Below are 17,108 nucleotides of genomic sequence, written 5' to 3' on the forward strand. Positions count from 1 at the left end.
TGAATATGACATAAATAGCTAGAAATGAAGTAAGTAATAATTTCCTGCTAGGTGTAGTTTGGGTATGGTGTGTCTCAGTGAGAGATAAATCTTGAAATTGAAGGGTTGTTCCTAGCTACAGTCTTGGAAACTATGTATCTGCTGTTGACTCCAATGTTTTCAAGATTACTTGTGTACAAAATTGGGCAGACTTTGCAGTTTCTTCTTCAGTAAATCAGTGGAAGGTGGTGCAGATAATGGTAAAAATGTTCAGTGCCTCCTGTGAGTTGTTGATGCTGCTTGTCTTTTAAGTAAAATTGATAGGGGCTCTTGATTGACCCAGCCATACACAGAGCTGGTGCATACTTGGCTTGAGAAGACTTTGGTCAGTAAATGATGAAATACCAACACAGTGCTCACAACAAAGCTCCTTTCCCTGCATTCTAGTTTCCCTCGGGTATAGAGTGACATGATATTGGCAGAGGATGTGCAGATAATCACTTTGATCAGGCTGTTTGTTTTTTTAATGCTCTTTTACCAGAATCCATGCATAGTGATAACTGTGTTCTCTGGTGGAACACGATGAGAACATTGTGTGAAGTGCACAGAAGTAGCTATTTGAGTATGTATGAAAATGTGAGGTAACCACTGTTACTCCTAAATTTCTGTGGAATTAAGTTTTCTGTATGTGTGTGTGTGTGTGTGTGTGTGTGTGTGTGTGTGAGGTTCAAGTTGGTAGTTTATATGTTGCAAGCGAAAAAAGCTTTTTAGTAAACTGAGGCACTAGCATTAGTTTCCTGTTCACTGTGACAAGGAAGCTAGTATAAAAAGTAGTTTGTGGTTTTGCTTGCAAAGAAGTGCTCATGGGATGAAAGCACTGCTTGGGATTATTCTGAGATGATGGGGGGATTGCTAAACATGTAGCATTTTAGTAAGGAGCTTGTCGGAGTAGTTGTATAGTTGTAAAATTATTTGTTATTTTATGAGAAATTTCTGTATTCATAGCACATGGGCCATCATAGTTGAAGCATACAAATTGGCATGGTATGCGTAGGTCTGTAAAATGTCCTGACAGTGATGTTCATAGAGACTTGTTGTATACTTTGATTCTTCATCTGTTTAACAGTAGACATAAGAAATGTATTAGTGGAGCAAGTAGCTGTGAAATTACTGGTGTATGATTGATAGTATGGACGTGGCGCTGAATTGAAGTGTTTGTTCAGCTGTGGGTGTTTTCATAATTGCCATGTGAGGAAAAGCAATACTCGTGATAGGCGAAAAGAGATACAGAGAGAAACACATTTGTTGCGAGTATTGTATGTCAGCAGCTCCAAGGGCGGGTATCAAGTAAGACGCAAAGTGAAACGAAAGAGGAAGTATGCATGAAAGAGGCCAAATATCGACAAGAGTTCGCACTGTTAGAGTGAGGTGAATGAGCTAGTGCTGTGCGAAAAATTTCGAAGAGAGAGGCGGTTTTAAAGAAAGCACAAGAGTCCTATGAATGCCCTCTTGTGTGTTTCTCTTTCAGTGGCTATTTGGCGTGTCTGCTTGCGCCGTAGAATGCTACTGTATGTGCCCCAGGCCGCCATCTAGCGGCCGGAGGTGCAAGCGGTGTTTACATACAGTCTCGCCTGAGGCAATGGTCTCTCATTTCGGAACGCAAGAAGCACTGGTAGCGCACAAAATAGCTGAGCGAGATCATGGCGGCCAAGTAAGAGTAGAAGTAGGTTCTTTGCAGAATGTCCGAGCTTGTAAATCGCGAAATGTGAAGAGTGTGTCGTATTCTCGTAGGGCGTGTTGACGGTCTCGTGGCATAAGTAGCGAGCGGTGATAGCTTGCAAGCAAGATCATACTTCACAGGATCATTTCTGTAGTATGTCTTCAACTCTCTCTAGTTCAAAGCTGGAGTAGACGTAACCACGATGATGAGTGGTAGCACTCTCCCTGAGCGTGAGGCTTGCGATCGAGATTCATCGCATCTTGGTTGTAATCGATGATCGTTCACCACATTCTGAGGGATGTGGGAAGGGAATAGCGCTTTCCGAGTGGTGGTTTTATTATATAGATCAGAAGCGTAAGTCATACCTTTGGTATCGGGACCCGCGTCGTTGCAGAAATGTCGCTGCAGCTTGTGGAAGGACTTTGATTGCGACATGTCATGAAAGCCTTGTGGAAGTTTCTCGAGTGTCACGGGGACGAGCCATTTGATTTGGCCTGCTCCAAGTGCTAGGCTTGGATGACAACGACGTACTTTTGAGTTACAAGACTGAGTGAGCAACACAAGAAGAGTGCAATTGATGACGATAAAAAGCTGACACACAACACAGTGTTGATAATCACCACTAATGCATGATGTACGAAACATTTAGGAGGAGCACGTTTGGCTAGCAAACATGAATTGAGCGATTTGCAAGGCACTGTTATCTGCAAGAAGGAATGCATGAAATTGGCAAATGAATAAGACTGGTTCGAATACTATCGACAGAAATTTTATTTCTGTTGTCAACTAGTATTAATTAGATGTGTGGGAGTAGGGGGATATTTCTCTTGCACCATACATCTACATACACGTTGCGTCTGATGTGGCCTAGTTTTGCGTACAAAGAACTGTCTAGTTGTCAGTTTTTTTCAGTGAACGAATGTGGTAGGGAGGAGAGAGATTAGTGTTAGATGCAGAGCAGTGCGGGCAGTTGTGTGTCGGACGTTGTATGTCGGACGGTGAGTCGCCGACAGGAATTAGGCGTGCTGCCATCTGTCGGCAGGTGAGGTAATGAAGCAGCTTGAATGGTGACAGAAATGATGAAAATAGTTAACTAAAGAGTAATAGCGACGACATTTGGCAGACACGTGTTTCAGCGTTGACAGTTAGTTTGGGGTGTGTGCTTGCATGACACTGGAAGTCTGTTGACGGTAGAGAAGTAGACAAGACGGAAAGAATTTTCCGCGTTCTCGCGGAGAAGTAATAGAGAAGCAGCCATAAGTATTGAAGTGAGGGCGTTGATCGGCACTCTGGTTTCCCTTCAAAACGAATAAATCTTTCGCCTTTTACTAAAGATTTCCGTGGAGGGGAACATTAAATGAGTCTATAAGGTATTTTTCGTAGTGCTCGGCTATTGCTGAGCCATAATCACAAGTGAAAACGTAATGTAAGTAGCAAGAGGTAGATTGTGTTATGTGAATGAAGGGCGTGGAGTAGCGCATGACGTTGGATCAGGCAGATATTTGTTTTTTTAAAATTTGAAATTGTAATAGGCCGTGTCGTAGTATAATGAAACAAGTACATTTGCCCTGAAATGGCGTACAGTGTGTTAGACGATTGTGTAAAGACAGAGAGGGAGCTACAGGACTACCTGGAAACACTTGGTGAACCCTTTCCGTACCTCAGTTCTAGATGATTTGAGAGTGTTTACTTGCACTGCAGTTGCACAACAGCATATAAACTGATATTTTGAAGTGAATGATGAATGATAGGCTTTGTAAGAAATACTGGTATGTGATTAGTAGATTATGTTTTGAAACCCAAAATTATTTTTACCACAGAAGTTTGTGATTTGTAGGTATGATGTGAGTGAGCTTTGGGCCGAAGATGGTGGTTAGTTGGGCAGGATGAGTATTTAAATGGTTTTCAATAGAGTGGATATTAGTGACACTGGCTTGTTGCCATAATGTGTTTGTTCATAACAGTGTACTCAGTTGTGTAGAAGATTTAGGTGAGAAAGAGACAGTTGTTGAATATGACATAAATAGCTAGAAATGAAGTAAGTAGTAATTTCCTGCTAGGTGTAGTTTGGGTATGGTGTGTCTCAGTGAGAGATAAATCTTGAAATTGAAGGGTTGTTCCTAGCTACAGTCTTGGAAACTATGTATCTGCTGTTGACTCCAATGTTTTCAAGATTACTTGTGTACAAAATTGGGCAGACTTTGCAGTTTCTTCTTCAGTAAATCAGTGGAAGGTGGTGCAGATAATGGTAAAAATGTTCAGTGCCTCCTGTGAGTTGTTGATGCTGCTTGTCTTTTAAGTAAAATTGATAGGGGCTCTTGATTGACCCAGCCATACACAGAGCTGGTGCATACTTGGCTTGAGAAGACTTTGGTCAGTAAATGATGAAATACCAACACAGTGCTCACAACAAAGCTCCTTTCCCTGCATTCTAGTTTCCCTCGGGTATAGAGTGACATGATATTGGCAGAGGATGTGCAGATAATCACTTTGATCAGGCTGTTTGTTTTTTTAATGCTCTTTTACCAGAATCCATGCATAGTGATAACTGTGTTCTCTGGTGGAACACGATGAGAACATTGTGTGAAGTGCACAGAAGTAGCTATTTGAGTATGTATGAAAATGTGAGGTAACCACTGTTACTCCTAAATTTCTGTGGAATTAAGTTTTCTGTATGTGTGTGTGTGTGTGTGAGGTTCAAGTTGGTAGTTTATATGTTGCAAGCGAAAGAAGCTTTTTAGTAAACTGAGGCACTAGCATTAGTTTCCTGTTCACTGTGACAAGGAAGCTAGTATAAAAAGTAGTTTGTGGTTTTGCTTGCAAAGAAGTGCTCATGGGATGAAAGCACTGCTTGGGATTATTCTGAGATGATGGGGGGATTGCTAAACATGTAGCATTTTAGTAAGGAGCTTGTCGGAGTAGTTGTATAGTTGTAAAATTATTTGTTATTTTATGAGAAATTTCTGTATTCATAGCACATGGGCCATCATAGTTGAAGCATACAGATTGGCATGGTATGCGTAGGTCTGTAAAATGTCCTGACAGTGATGTTCATAGAGACTTGTTGTATACTTTGATTCTTCATCTGTTTAACAGTAGACATAAGAAATGTATTAGTGGAGCAAGTAGCTGTGAAATTACTGGTGTATGATTGATAGTATGGACGTGGCGCTGAATTGAAGTGTTTGTTCAGCTGTGGGTGTTTTCATAATTGCCATGTGAGGAAAAGCAATACTCGTGATAGGCGAAAAGAGATACAGAGAGAAACACATTTGTTGCGAGTATTGTATGTCAGCAGCTCCAAGGGCGGGTATCAAGTAAGACGCAAAGTGAAACGAAAGAGGAAGTATGCATGAAAGAGGCCAAATATCGACAAGAGTTCGCACTGTTAGAGTGAGGTGAATGAGCTAGTGCTGTGCGAAAAATTTCGAAGAGAGAGGCGGTTTTAAAGAAAGCACAAGAGTCCTATGAATGCCCTCTTGTGTGTTTCTCTTTCAGTGGCTATTTGGCGTGTCTGCTTGCGCCGTAGAATGCTACTGTATGTGCCCCAGGCCGCCATCTAGCGGCCGGAGGTGCAAGCGGTGTTTACATACAGTCTCGCCTGAGGCAATGGTCTCTCATTTCGGAACGCAAGAAGCACTGGTAGCGCACAAAATAGCTGAGCGAGATCATGGCGGCCAAGTAAGAGTAGAAGTAGGTTCTTTGCAGAATGTCGGAGCTTGTAAATCGCGAAATGTGAAGAGTGTGTCGTATTCTCGTAGGGCGTGTTGACGGTCTCGTGGCATAAGTAGCGAGCGGTGATAGCTTGCAAGCAAGATCATACTTCACAGGATCATTTCTGTAGTATGTCTTCAACTCTCTCTAGTTCAAAGCTGGAGTAGACGTAACCACGATGACGAGTGGTAGCACTCTCCCTGAGCGTGAGGCTTGCGATCGAGATTCATCGCATCTTGGTTGTAATCGATGATCGTTCACCACATTCTGAGGGATGTGGGAAGGGAATAGCGCTTTCCGAGTGGTGGTTTTATTATATAGATCAGAAGCGTAAGTCATACCTTTGGTATCGGGACCCGCGTCGTTGCAGAAATGTCGCTGCAGCTTGTGGAAGGACTTTGATTGCGACATGTCATGAAAGCCTTGTGGAAGTTTCTCGAGTGTCACGGGGACGAGCCATTTGATTTGGCCTGCTCCAAGTGCTAGGCTTGGATGACAACGACGTACTTTTGAGTTACAAGACTGAGTGAGCAACACAAGAAGAGTGCAATTGATGACCATAAAAAGCTGACACACAACACAGTGTTGATAATCACCACTAATGCATGATGTACGAAACATTTAGGAGGAGCACGTTTGGCTAGCAAACATGAATTGAGCGATTTGCAAGGCACTGTTATCTGCAAGAAGGAATGCATGAAATTGGCAAATGAATAAGACTGGTTCGAATACTATCGACAGAAATTTTATTTCTGTTGTCAACTAGTATTAATTAGATGTGTGGGAGTAGGGGGATATTTCCCTTGCACCATACATCTACATACACGTTGCGTCTGATGTGGCCTAGTTTTGCGTACAAAGAACTGTCTAGTTGTCAGTTTTTTTCAGTGAACGAATGTGGTAGGGAGGAGAGAGATTAGTGTTAGATGCAGAGCAGTGCGGGCAGTTGTGTGTCGGACGTTGTATGTCGGACGGTGAGTCGCCGACAGGAATTAGGCGTGCTGCCATCTGTCGGCAGGTGAGGTAATGAAGCAGCTTGAATGGTGACAGAAATGATGAAAATAGTTAACTAAAGAGTAATAGCGACGACATTTGGCAGACACGTGTTTCAGCGTTGACAGTTAGTTTGGGGTGTGTGCTTGCATGACACTGGAAGTCTGTTGACGGTAGAGAAGTAGACAAGACGGAAAGAATTTTCCGCGTTCTCGCGGAGAAGTAATAGAGAAGCAGCCATAAGTATTGAAGTGAGGGCGTTGATCGGCCGAACGTGGGGTCTGGACCCCTCCACCATCCTCCACACCTATAAGTCCCTCATCCGCCCTATCCTCTGTTACGCCCATCCCGCCTGGATCTCCGCCCCCCCTTCCTTTTATAAATCCCTCCAAATCCTTGAACGCCATGCTCTCCGCCTTGCCTATCGCATACGTCTCCCTTCCCCCACGCGGATCCTGTATGACCTTATCCCCTTCCCCCACCTCCTCCTCTTCCTCGAAAGGATACGCATCCTATACACCTCCCGTAAACTCGATCCCCCTCACCCGCTCGTCTCCCCGATCCTCTCCCACCCCCGCCCGCTGCCACGCCTGTACTCCCACGTCCCACCCGGTCTCCATCTCTCCACCCTCCTTACCCTCTCCCAAGGTGGCTTCCGCCAGCTCCCCCTCCCTGATGATGCCCTCCTCCCCTCCATCTACCCCTCCTACCAACTTTGATCCTCCCACCCTCCTCCTGTGCTTGCTCCTCGGGGCACCCTCCCTCCCTTCTCTCCCCTTTCCCTCCCTCCTCCTTTTCTCGTCCCTCGTCCCCCGGGCCCCCCCCTCCCCTGTCCCTATCCTCCTGTCCCCGTCTCCTAAGCCATGGCATCCTCTTTTCCTCCCCTCTCCCCCTCCTCATCCCTGTTGCCCTCTTGGCAGGTCCCCGGACTCGCACACGCTCAGTGGACATTCGCGCGCCGGAGATCACCGCCATCAGTGTATCGTGTGTGCCGTCATGTTTAGTGTTCAGTGTTTACCGTCACACTCCATCGTTCACCAGTGCCATCGTCTCCTTCAGTGTTTGTGCGTCGTCTCAACAGTTTGCAGTGTGGCTTCCCGTCGAGTGTGAACGGCTCCGTGTTTGTTTCTCTGTGTCTCCTGTTTCTTGCCCACCGTTTTGTAACTTTTCTGTTTTTCTCCTGTTTTTGATGATTATACCTTCTATGGCTGAAGAGCAGCGTAGTATGCTGCTGACAGCCTGCCTGCTGTACAGGCTTTAAAATAACAATAAAGTAAAAAAAAAAAAAAAAAAAAAAAAACGTTGATCGGCACTCTGGTTTCCCTTCAAAACGAATAAATCTTTCGCCTTTTACTAAAGATTTCCGTGGAGGGGAACATTAAATGAGTCTATAAGGTATTTTTCGTAGTGCTCGGCTATTGCTGAGCCATAATCACAAGTGAAAACGTAATGTAAGTAGCAAGAGGTAGATTGTGTTATGTGAATGAAGGGCGTGGAGTAGCGCATGACGTTGGATCAGGCAGATATTTGTTTTTTTAAAATTTGAAATTGTAATAGGCCGTGTCGTAGTATAATGAAACAAGTACATTTGCCCTGAAATGGCGTACAGTGTGTTAGACGATTGTGTAAAGACAGAGAGGGAGCTACAGGACTACCTGGAAACACTTGGTGAACCCTTTCCGTACCTCAGTTCTAGATGATTTGAGAGTGTTTACTTGCACTGCAGTTGCACAACAGCATATAAACTGATATTTTGAAGTGAATGATGAATGATAGGCTTTGTAAGAAATACTGGTATGTGATTAGTAGATTATGTTTTGAAACCCAAAATTATTTTTACCACAGAAGTTTGTGATTTGTAGGTATGATGTGAGTGAGCTTTGGGCCGAAGATGGTGGTTAGTTGGGCAGGATGAGTATTTAAATGGTTTTCAATAGAGTGGATATTAGTGACACTGGCTTGTTGCCATAATGTGTTTGTTCATAACAGTGTACTCAGTTGTGTAGAAGATTTAGGTGAGAAAGAGACAGTTGTTGAATATGACATAAATAGCTAGAAATGAAGTAAGTAGTAATTTCCTGCTAGGTGTAGTTTGGGTATGGTGTGTCTCAGTGAGAGATAAATCTTGAAATTGAAGGGTTGTTCCTAGCTACAGTCTTGGAAACTATGTATCTGCTGTTGACTCCAATGTTTTCAAGATTACTTGTGTACAAAATTGGGCAGACTTTGCAGTTTCTTCTTCAGTAAATCAGTGGAAGGTGGTGCAGATAATGGTAAAAATGTTCAGTGCCTCCTGTGAGTTGTTGATGCTGCTTGTCTTTTAAGTAAAATTGATAGGGGCTCTTGATTGACCCAGCCATACACAGAGCTGGTGCATACTTGGCTTGAGAAGACTTTGGTCAGTAAATGATGAAATACCAACACAGTGCTCACAACAAAGCTCCTTTCCCTGCATTCTAGTTTCCCTCGGGTATAGAGTGACATGATATTGGCAGAGGATGTGCAGATAATCACTTTGATCAGGCTGTTTGTTTTTTTAATGCTCTTTTACCAGAATCCATGCATAGTGATAACTGTGTTCTCTGGTGGAACACGATGAGAACATTGTGTGAAGTGCACAGAAGTAGCTATTTGAGTATGTATGAAAATGTGAGGTAACCACTGTTACTCCTAAATTTCTGTGGAATTAAGTTTTCTGTATGTGTGTGTGTGTGTGTGTGTGTGTGTGTGTGTGTGTGTGTGTGTGTGTGAGGTTCAAGTTGGTAGTTTATATGTTGCAAGCGAAAGAAGCTTTTTAGTAAACTGAGGCACTAGCATTAGTTTCCTGTTCACTGTGACAAGGAAGCTAGTATAAAAAGTAGTTTGTGGTTTTGCTTGCAAAGAAGTGCTCATGGGATGAAAGCACTGCTTGGGATTATTCTGAGATGATGGGGGGATTGCTAAACATGTAGCATTTTAGTAAGGAGCTTGTCGGAGTAGTTGTATAGTTGTAAAATTATTTGTTATTTTATGAGAAATTTCTGTATTCATAGCACATGGGCCATCATAGTTGAAGCATACAGATTGGCATGGTATGCGTAGGTCTGTAAAATGTCCTGACAGTGATGTTCATAGAGACTTGTTGTATACTTTGATTCTTCATCTGTTTAACAGTAGACATAAGAAATGTATTAGTGGAGCAAGTAGCTGTGAAATTACTGGTGTATGATTGATAGTATGGACGTGGCGCTGAATTGAAGTGTTTGTTCAGCTGTGGATGTTTTCATAATTGCCATGTGAGGAAAAGCAATACTCGTGATAGGCGAAAAGAGATACAGAGAGAAACACATTTGTTGCGAGTATTGTATGTCAGCAGCTCCAAGGGCGGGTATCAAGTAAGACGCAAAGTGAAACGAAAGAGGAAGTATGCATGAAAGAGGCCAAATATCGACAAGAGTTCGCACTGTTAGAGTGAGGTGAATGAGCTAGTGCTGTGCGAAAAATTTCGAAGAGAGAGGCGGTTTTAAAGAAAGCACAAGAGTCCTATGAATGCCCTCTTGTGTGTTTCTCTTTCAGTGGCTATTTGGCGTGTCTGCTTGCGCCGTAGAATGCTACTGTATGTGCCCCAGGCCGCCATCTAGCGGCCGGAGGTGCAAGCGGTGTTTACATACAGTCTCGCCTGAGGCAATGGTCTCTCATTTCGGAACGCAAGAAGCACTGGTAGCGCACAAAATAGCTGAGCGAGATCATGGCGGCCAAGTAAGAGTAGAAGTAGGTTCTTTGCAGAATGTCGGAGCTTGTAAATCGCGAAATGTGAAGAGTGTGTCGTATTCTCGTAGGGCGTGTTGACGGTCTCGTGGCATAAGTAGCGAGCGGTGATAGCTTGCAAGCAAGATCATACTTCACAGGATCATTTCTGTAGTATGTCTTCAACTCTCTCTAGTTCAAAGCTGGAGTAGACGTAACCACGATGATGAGTGGTAGCACTCTCCCTGAGCGTGAGGCTTGCGATCGAGATTCATCGCATCTTGGTTGTAATCGATGATCGTTCACCACATTCTGAGGGATGTGGGAAGGGAATAGCGCTTTCCGAGTGGTGGTTTTATTATATAGATCAGAAGCGTAAGTCATACCTTTGGTATCGGGACCCGCGTCGTTGCAGAAATGTCGCTGCAGCTTGTGGAAGGACTTTGATTGCGACATGTCATGAAAGCCTTGTGGAAGTTTCTCGAGTGTCACGGGGACGAGCCATTTGATTTGGCCTGCTCCAAGTGCTAGGCTTGGATGACAACGACGTACTTTTGAGTTACAAGACTGAGTGAGCAACACAAGAAGAGTGCAATTGATGACCATAAAAAGCTGACACACAACACAGTGTTGATAATCACCACTAATGCATGATGTACGAAACATTTAGGAGGAGCACGTTTGGCTAGCAAACATGAATTGAGCGATTTGCAAGGCACTGTTATCTGCAAGAAGGAATGCATGAAATTGGCAAATGAATAAGACTGGTTCGAATACTATCGACAGAAATTTTATTTCTGTTGTCAACTAGTATTAATTAGATGTGTGGGAGTAGGGGGATATTTCCCTTGCACCATACATCTACATACACGTTGCGTCTGATGTGGCCTAGTTTTGCGTACAAAGAACTGTCTAGTTGTCAGTTTTTTTCAGTGAACGAATGTGGTAGGGAGGAGAGAGATTAGTGTTAGATGCAGAGCAGTGCGGGCAGTTGTGTGTCGGACGTTGTATGTCGGACGGTGAGTCGCCGACAGGAATTAGGCGTGCTGCCATCTGTCGGCAGGTGAGGTAATGAAGCAGCTTGAATGGTGACAGAAATGATGAAAATAGTTAACTAAAGAGTAATAGCGACGACATTTGGCAGACACGTGTTTCAGCGTTGACAGTTAGTTTGGGGTGTGTGCTTGCATGACACTGGAAGTCTGTTGACGGTAGAGAAGTAGACAAGACGGAAAGAATTTTCCGCGTTCTCGCGGAGAAGTAATAGAGAAGCAGCCATAAGTATTGAAGTGAGGGCGTTGATCGGCACTCTGGTTTCCCTTCAAAACGAATAAATCTTTCGCCTTTTACTAAAGATTTCCGTGGAGGGGAACATTAAATGAGTCTATAAGGTATTTTTCGTAGTGCTCGGCTATTGCTGAGCCATAATCACAAGTGAAAACGTAATGTAAGTAGCAAGAGGTAGATTGTGTTGTGTGAATGAAGGGCGTGGAGTAGCGGATGACGTTGGATCAGGCAGATATTTGTTTTTTTAAAATTTGAAATTGTAATAGGCCGTGTCGTAGTATAATGAAACAAGTACATTTGCCCTGAAATGGCGTACAGTGTGTTAGACGATTGTGTAAAGACAGAGAGGGAGCTACAGGACTACCTGGAAACACTTGGTGAACCCTTTCCGTACCTCAGTTCTAGATGATTTGAGAGTGTTTACTTGCACTGCAGTTGCACAACAGCATATAAACTGATATTTTGAAGTGAATGATGAATGATAGGCTTTGTAAGAAATACTGGTATGTGATTAGTAGATTATGTTTTGAAACCCAAAATTATTTTTACCACAGAGGTTTGTGATTTGTAGGTATGATGTGAGTGAGCTTTGGGCCGAAGATGGTGGTTAGTTGGGCAGGATGAGTATTTAAATGGTTTTCAATAGAGTGGATATTAGTGACACTGGCTTGTTGCCATAATGTGTTTGTTCATAACAGTGTACTCAGTTGTGTAGAAGATTTAGGTGAGAAAGAGACAGTTGTTGAATATGACATAAATAGCTAGAAATGAAGTAAGTAGTAATTTCCTGCTAGGTGTAGTTTGGGTATGGTGTGTCTCAGTGAGAGATAAATCTTGAAATTGAAGGGTTGTTCCTAGCTACAGTCTTGGAAACTATGTATCTGCTGTTGACTCCAATGTTTTCAAGATTACTTGTGTACAAAATTGGGCAGACTTTGCAGTTTCTTCTTCAGTAAATCAGTGGAAGGTGGTGCAGATAATGGTAAAAATGTTCAGTGCCTCCTGTGAGTTGTTGATGCTGCTTGTCTTTTAAGTAAAATTGATAGGGGCTCTTGATTGACCCAGCCATACACAGAGCTGGTGCATACTTGGCTTGAGAAGACTTTGGTCAGTAAATGATGAAATACCAACACAGTGCTCACAACAAAGCTCCTTTCCCTGCATTCTAGTTTCCCTCGGGTATAGAGTGACATGATATTGGCAGAGGATGTGCAGATAATCACTTTGATCAGGCTGTTTGTTTTTTTAATGCTCTTTTACCAGAATCCATGCATAGTGATAACTGTGTTCTCTGGTGGAACACGATGAGAACATTGTGTGAAGTGCACAGAAGTAGCTATTTGAGTATGTATGAAAATGTGAGGTAACCACTGTTACTCCTAAATTTCTGTGGAATTAAGTTTTCTGTATGTGTGTGTGTGTGTGTGAGGTTCAAGTTGGTAGTTTATATGTTGCAAGCGAAAGAAGCTTTTTAGTAAACTGAGGCACTAGCATTAGTTTCCTGTTCACTGTGACAAGGAAGCTAGTATAAAAAGTAGTTTGTGGTTTTGCTTGCAAAGAAGTGCTCATGGGATGAAAGCACTGCTTGGGATTATTCTGAGATGATGGGGGGATTGCTAAACATGTAGCATTTTAGTAAGGAGCTTGTCGGAGTAGTTGTATAGTTGTAAAATTATTTGTTATTTTATGAGAAATTTCTGTATTCATAGCACATGGGCCATCATAGTTGAAGCATACAGATTGGCATGGTATGCGTAGGTCTGTAAAATGTCCTGACAGTGATGTTCATAGAGACTTGTTGTATACTTTGATTCTTCATCTGTTTAACAGTAGACATAAGAAATGTATTAGTGGAGCAAGTAGCTGTGAAATTACTGGTGTATGATTGATAGTATGGACGTGGCGCTGAATTGAAGTGTTTGTTCAGCTGTGGGTGTTTTCATAATTGCCATGTGAGGAAAAGCAATACTCGTGATAGGCGAAAAGAGATACAGAGAGAAACACATTTGTTGCGAGTATTGTATGTCAGCAGCTCCAAGGGCGGGTATCAAGTAAGACGCAAAGTGAAACGAAAGAGGAAGTATGCATGAAAGAGGCCAAATATCGACAAGAGTTCGCACTGTTAGAGTGAGGTGAATGAGCTAGTGCTGTGCGAAAAATTTCGAAGAGAGAGGCGGTTTTAAAGAAAGCACAAGAGTCCTATGAATGCCCTCTTGTGTGTTTCTCTTTCAGTGGCTATTTGGCGTGTCTGCTTGCGCCGTAGAATGCTACTGTATGTGCCCCAGGCCGCCATCTAGCGGCCGGAGGTGCAAGCGGTGTTTACATACAGTCTCGCCTGAGGCAATGGTCTCTCATTTCGGAACGCAAGAAGCACTGGTAGCGCACAAAATAGCTGAGCGAGATCATGGCGGCCAAGTAAGAGTAGAAGTAGGTTCTTTGCAGAATGTCGGAGCTTGTAAATCGCGAAATGTGAAGAGTGTGTCGTATTCTCGTAGGGCGTGTTGACGGTCTCGTGGCATAAGTAGCGAGCGGTGATAGCTTGCAAGCAAGATCATACTTCACAGGATCATTTCTGTAGTATGTCTTCAACTCTCTCTAGTTCAAAGCTGGAGTAGACGTAACCACGATGACGAGTGGTAGCACTCTCCCTGAGCGTGAGGCTTGCGATCGAGATTCATCGCATCTTGGTTGTAATCGATGATCGTTCACCACATTCTGAGGGATGTGGGAAGGGAATAGCGCTTTCCGAGTGGTGGTTTTATTATATAGATCAGAAGCGTAAGTCATACCTTTGGTATCGGGACCCGCGTCGTTGCAGAAATGTCGCTGCAGCTTGTGGAAGGACTTTGATTGCGACATGTCATGAAAGCCTTGTGGAAGTTTCTCGAGTGTCACGGGGACGAGCCATTTGATTTGGCCTGCTCCAAGTGCTAGGCTTGGATGACAACGACGTACTTTTGAGTTACAAGACTGAGTGAGCAACACAAGAAGAGTGCAATTGATGACCATAAAAAGCTGACACACAACACAGTGTTGATAATCACCACTAATGCATGATGTACGAAACATTTAGGAGGAGCACGTTTGGCTAGCAAACATGAATTGAGCGATTTGCAAGGCACTGTTATCTGCAAGAAGGAATGCATGAAATTGGCAAATGAATAAGACTGGTTCGAATACTATCGACAGAAATTTTATTTCTGTTGTCAACTAGTATTAATTAGATGTGTGGGAGTAGGGGGATATTTCCCTTGCACCATACATCTACATACACGTTGCGTCTGATGTGGCCTAGTTTTGCGTACAAAGAACTGTCTAGTTGTCAGTTTTTTTCAGTGAACGAATGTGGTAGGGAGGAGAGAGATTAGTGTTAGATGCAGAGCAGTGCGGGCAGTTGTGTGTCGGACGTTGTATGTCGGACGGTGAGTCGCCGACAGGAATTAGGCGTGCTGCCATCTGTCGGCAGGTGAGGTAATGAAGCAGCTTGAATGGTGACAGAAATGATGAAAATAGTTAACTAAAGAGTAATAGCGACGACATTTGGCAGACACGTGTTTCAGCGTTGACAGTTAGTTTGGGGTGTGTGCTTGCATGACACTGGAAGTCTGTTGACGGTAGAGAAGTAGACAAGACGGAAAGAATTTTCCGCGTTCTCGCGGAGAAGTAATAGAGAAGCAGCCATAAGTATTGAAGTGAGGGCGTTGATCGGCCGAACGTGGGGTCTGGACCCCTCCACCATCCTCCACACCTATAAGTCCCTCATCCGCCCTATCCTCTGTTACGCCCATCCCGCCTGGATCTCCGCCCCCCCTTCCTTTTATAAATCCCTCCAAATCCTTGAACGCCATGCTCTCCGCCTTGCCTATCGCATACGTCTCCCTTCCCCCACGCGGATCCTGTATGACCTTATCCCCTTCCCCCACCTCCTCCTCTTCCTCGAAAGGATACGCATCCTATACACCTCCCGTAAACTCGATCCCCCTCACCCGCTCGTCTCCCCGATCCTCTCCCACCCCCGCCCGCTGCCACGCCTGTACTCCCACGTCCCACCCGGTCTCCATCTCTCCACCCTCCTTACCCTCTCCCAAGGTGGCTTCCGCCAGCTCCCCCTCCCTGATGATGCCCTCCTCCCCTCCATCTACCCCTCCTACCAACTTTGATCCTCCCACCCTCCTCCTGTGCTTGCTCCTCGGGGCACCCTCCCTCCCTTCTCTCCCCTTTCCCTCCCTCCTCCTTTTCTCGTCCCTCGTCCCCCGGGCCCCCCCCTCCCCTGTCCCTATCCTCCTGTCCCCGTCTCCTAAGCCATGGCATCCTCTTTTCCTCCCCTCTCCCCCTCCTCATCCCTGTTGCCCTCTTGGCAGGTCCCCGGACTCGCACACGCTCAGTGGACATTCGCGCGCCGGAGATCACCGCCATCAGTGTATCGTGTGTGCCGTCATGTTTAGTGTTCAGTGTTTACCGTCACACTCCATCGTTCACCAGTGCCATCGTCTCCTTCAGTGTTTGTGCGTCGTCTCAACAGTTTGCAGTGTGGCTTCCCGTCGAGTGTGAACGGCTCCGTGTTTGTTTCTCTGTGTCTCCTGTTTCTTGCCCACCGTTTTGTAACTTTTCTGTTTTTCTCCTGTTTTTGATGATTATACCTTCTATGGCTGAAGAGCAGCGTAGTATGCTGCTGACAGCCTGCCTGCTGTACAGGCTTTAAAATAACAATAAAGTAAAAAAAAAAAAAAAAAAAAAAAACGTTGATCGGCACTCTGGTTTCCCTTCAAAACGAATAAATCTTTCGCCTTTTACTAAAGATTTCCGTGGAGGGGAACATTAAATGAGTCTATAAGGTATTTTTCGTAGTGCTCGGCTATTGCTGAGCCATAATCACAAGTGAAAACGTAATGTAAGTAGCAAGAGGTAGATTGTGTTATGTGAATGAAGGGCGTGGAGTAGCGCATGACGTTGGATCAGGCAGATATTTGTTTTTTTAAAATTTGAAATTGTAATAGGCCGTGTCGTAGTATAATGAAACAAGTACATTTGCCCTGAAATGGCGTACAGTGTGTTAGACGATTGTGTAAAGACAGAGAGGGAGCTACAGGACTACCTGGAAACACTTGGTGAACCCTTTCCGTACCTCAGTTCTAGATGATTTGAGAGTGTTTACTTGCACTGCAGTTGCACAACAGCATATAAACTGATATTTTGAAGTGAATGATGAATGATAGGCTTTGTAAGAAATACTGGTATGTGATTAGTAGATTATGTTTTGAAACCCAAAATTATTTTTACCACAGAAGTTTGTGATTTGTAGGTATGATGTGAGTGAGCTTTGGGCCGAAGATGGTGGTTAGTTGGGCAGGATGAGTATTTAAATGGTTTTCAATAGAGTGGATATTAGTGACACTGGCTTGTTGCCATAATGTGTTTGTTCATAACAGTGTACTCAGTTGTGTAGAAGATTTAGGTGAGAAAGAGACAGTTGTTGAATATGACATAAATAGCTAGAAATGAAGTAAGTAGTAATTTCCTGCTAGGTGTAGTTTGGGTATGGTGTGTCTCAGTGAGAGATAAATCTTGAAATTGAAGGGTTGTTCCTAGCTACAGTCTTGGAAACTATGTATCTGCTGTTGACTCCAATGTTTTCAAGATTACTTGTGTACAAAATTGGGCAGACTTTGCAGTTTCTTCTTCAGTAAAT

General features: G+C 43.9%; 8 non-coding genes across 8 annotated transcripts; all 8 read left to right on the forward strand.

Annotated features, from left to right (window-relative positions):
* Nucleotides 1–1,822: 1,822 nt before the first annotated feature.
* LOC124608441 lies at nt 1,823–2,029 on the forward strand. Its single transcript, XR_006979081.1, has one exon. It is a non-coding gene; the product is annotated as a small nucleolar RNA U3 (small nucleolar RNA).
* A 954-nt stretch (nt 2,030–2,983) lies between these two features.
* On the forward strand, nt 2,984–3,102 carry LOC124608613. The gene has a single exon (XR_006979229.1). It is a non-coding gene; the product is annotated as a U5 spliceosomal RNA (small nuclear RNA).
* Nucleotides 3,103–5,512: 2,410 nt separating this feature from the next.
* Nucleotides 5,513–5,719, forward strand: LOC124608509. The gene has a single exon (XR_006979140.1). It is a non-coding gene; the product is annotated as a small nucleolar RNA U3 (small nucleolar RNA).
* Nucleotides 5,720–7,715: 1,996 nt separating this feature from the next.
* LOC124608614 lies at nt 7,716–7,834 on the forward strand. The gene has a single exon (XR_006979230.1). It is a non-coding gene; the product is annotated as a U5 spliceosomal RNA (small nuclear RNA).
* Nucleotides 7,835–10,276: 2,442 nt separating this feature from the next.
* On the forward strand, nt 10,277–10,483 carry LOC124608443. Its single transcript, XR_006979082.1, has one exon. It is a non-coding gene; the product is annotated as a small nucleolar RNA U3 (small nucleolar RNA).
* Nucleotides 10,484–11,437: 954 nt separating this feature from the next.
* LOC124608615 lies at nt 11,438–11,556 on the forward strand. Its single transcript, XR_006979231.1, has one exon. It is a non-coding gene; the product is annotated as a U5 spliceosomal RNA (small nuclear RNA).
* Nucleotides 11,557–13,966: 2,410 nt separating this feature from the next.
* Nucleotides 13,967–14,173, forward strand: LOC124608510. The gene has a single exon (XR_006979141.1). It is a non-coding gene; the product is annotated as a small nucleolar RNA U3 (small nucleolar RNA).
* A 1,995-nt stretch (nt 14,174–16,168) lies between these two features.
* LOC124608617 lies at nt 16,169–16,287 on the forward strand. The gene has a single exon (XR_006979232.1). It is a non-coding gene; the product is annotated as a U5 spliceosomal RNA (small nuclear RNA).
* The last annotated feature ends 821 nt before the right edge of the window (nt 16,288–17,108 follow it).

Source organism: Schistocerca americana, chromosome 3 (genome assembly GCF_021461395.2).
Source record: "Schistocerca americana isolate TAMUIC-IGC-003095 chromosome 3, iqSchAmer2.1, whole genome shotgun sequence".
Lineage (NCBI taxonomy): Eukaryota > Metazoa > Arthropoda > Insecta > Orthoptera > Acrididae > Schistocerca > Schistocerca americana.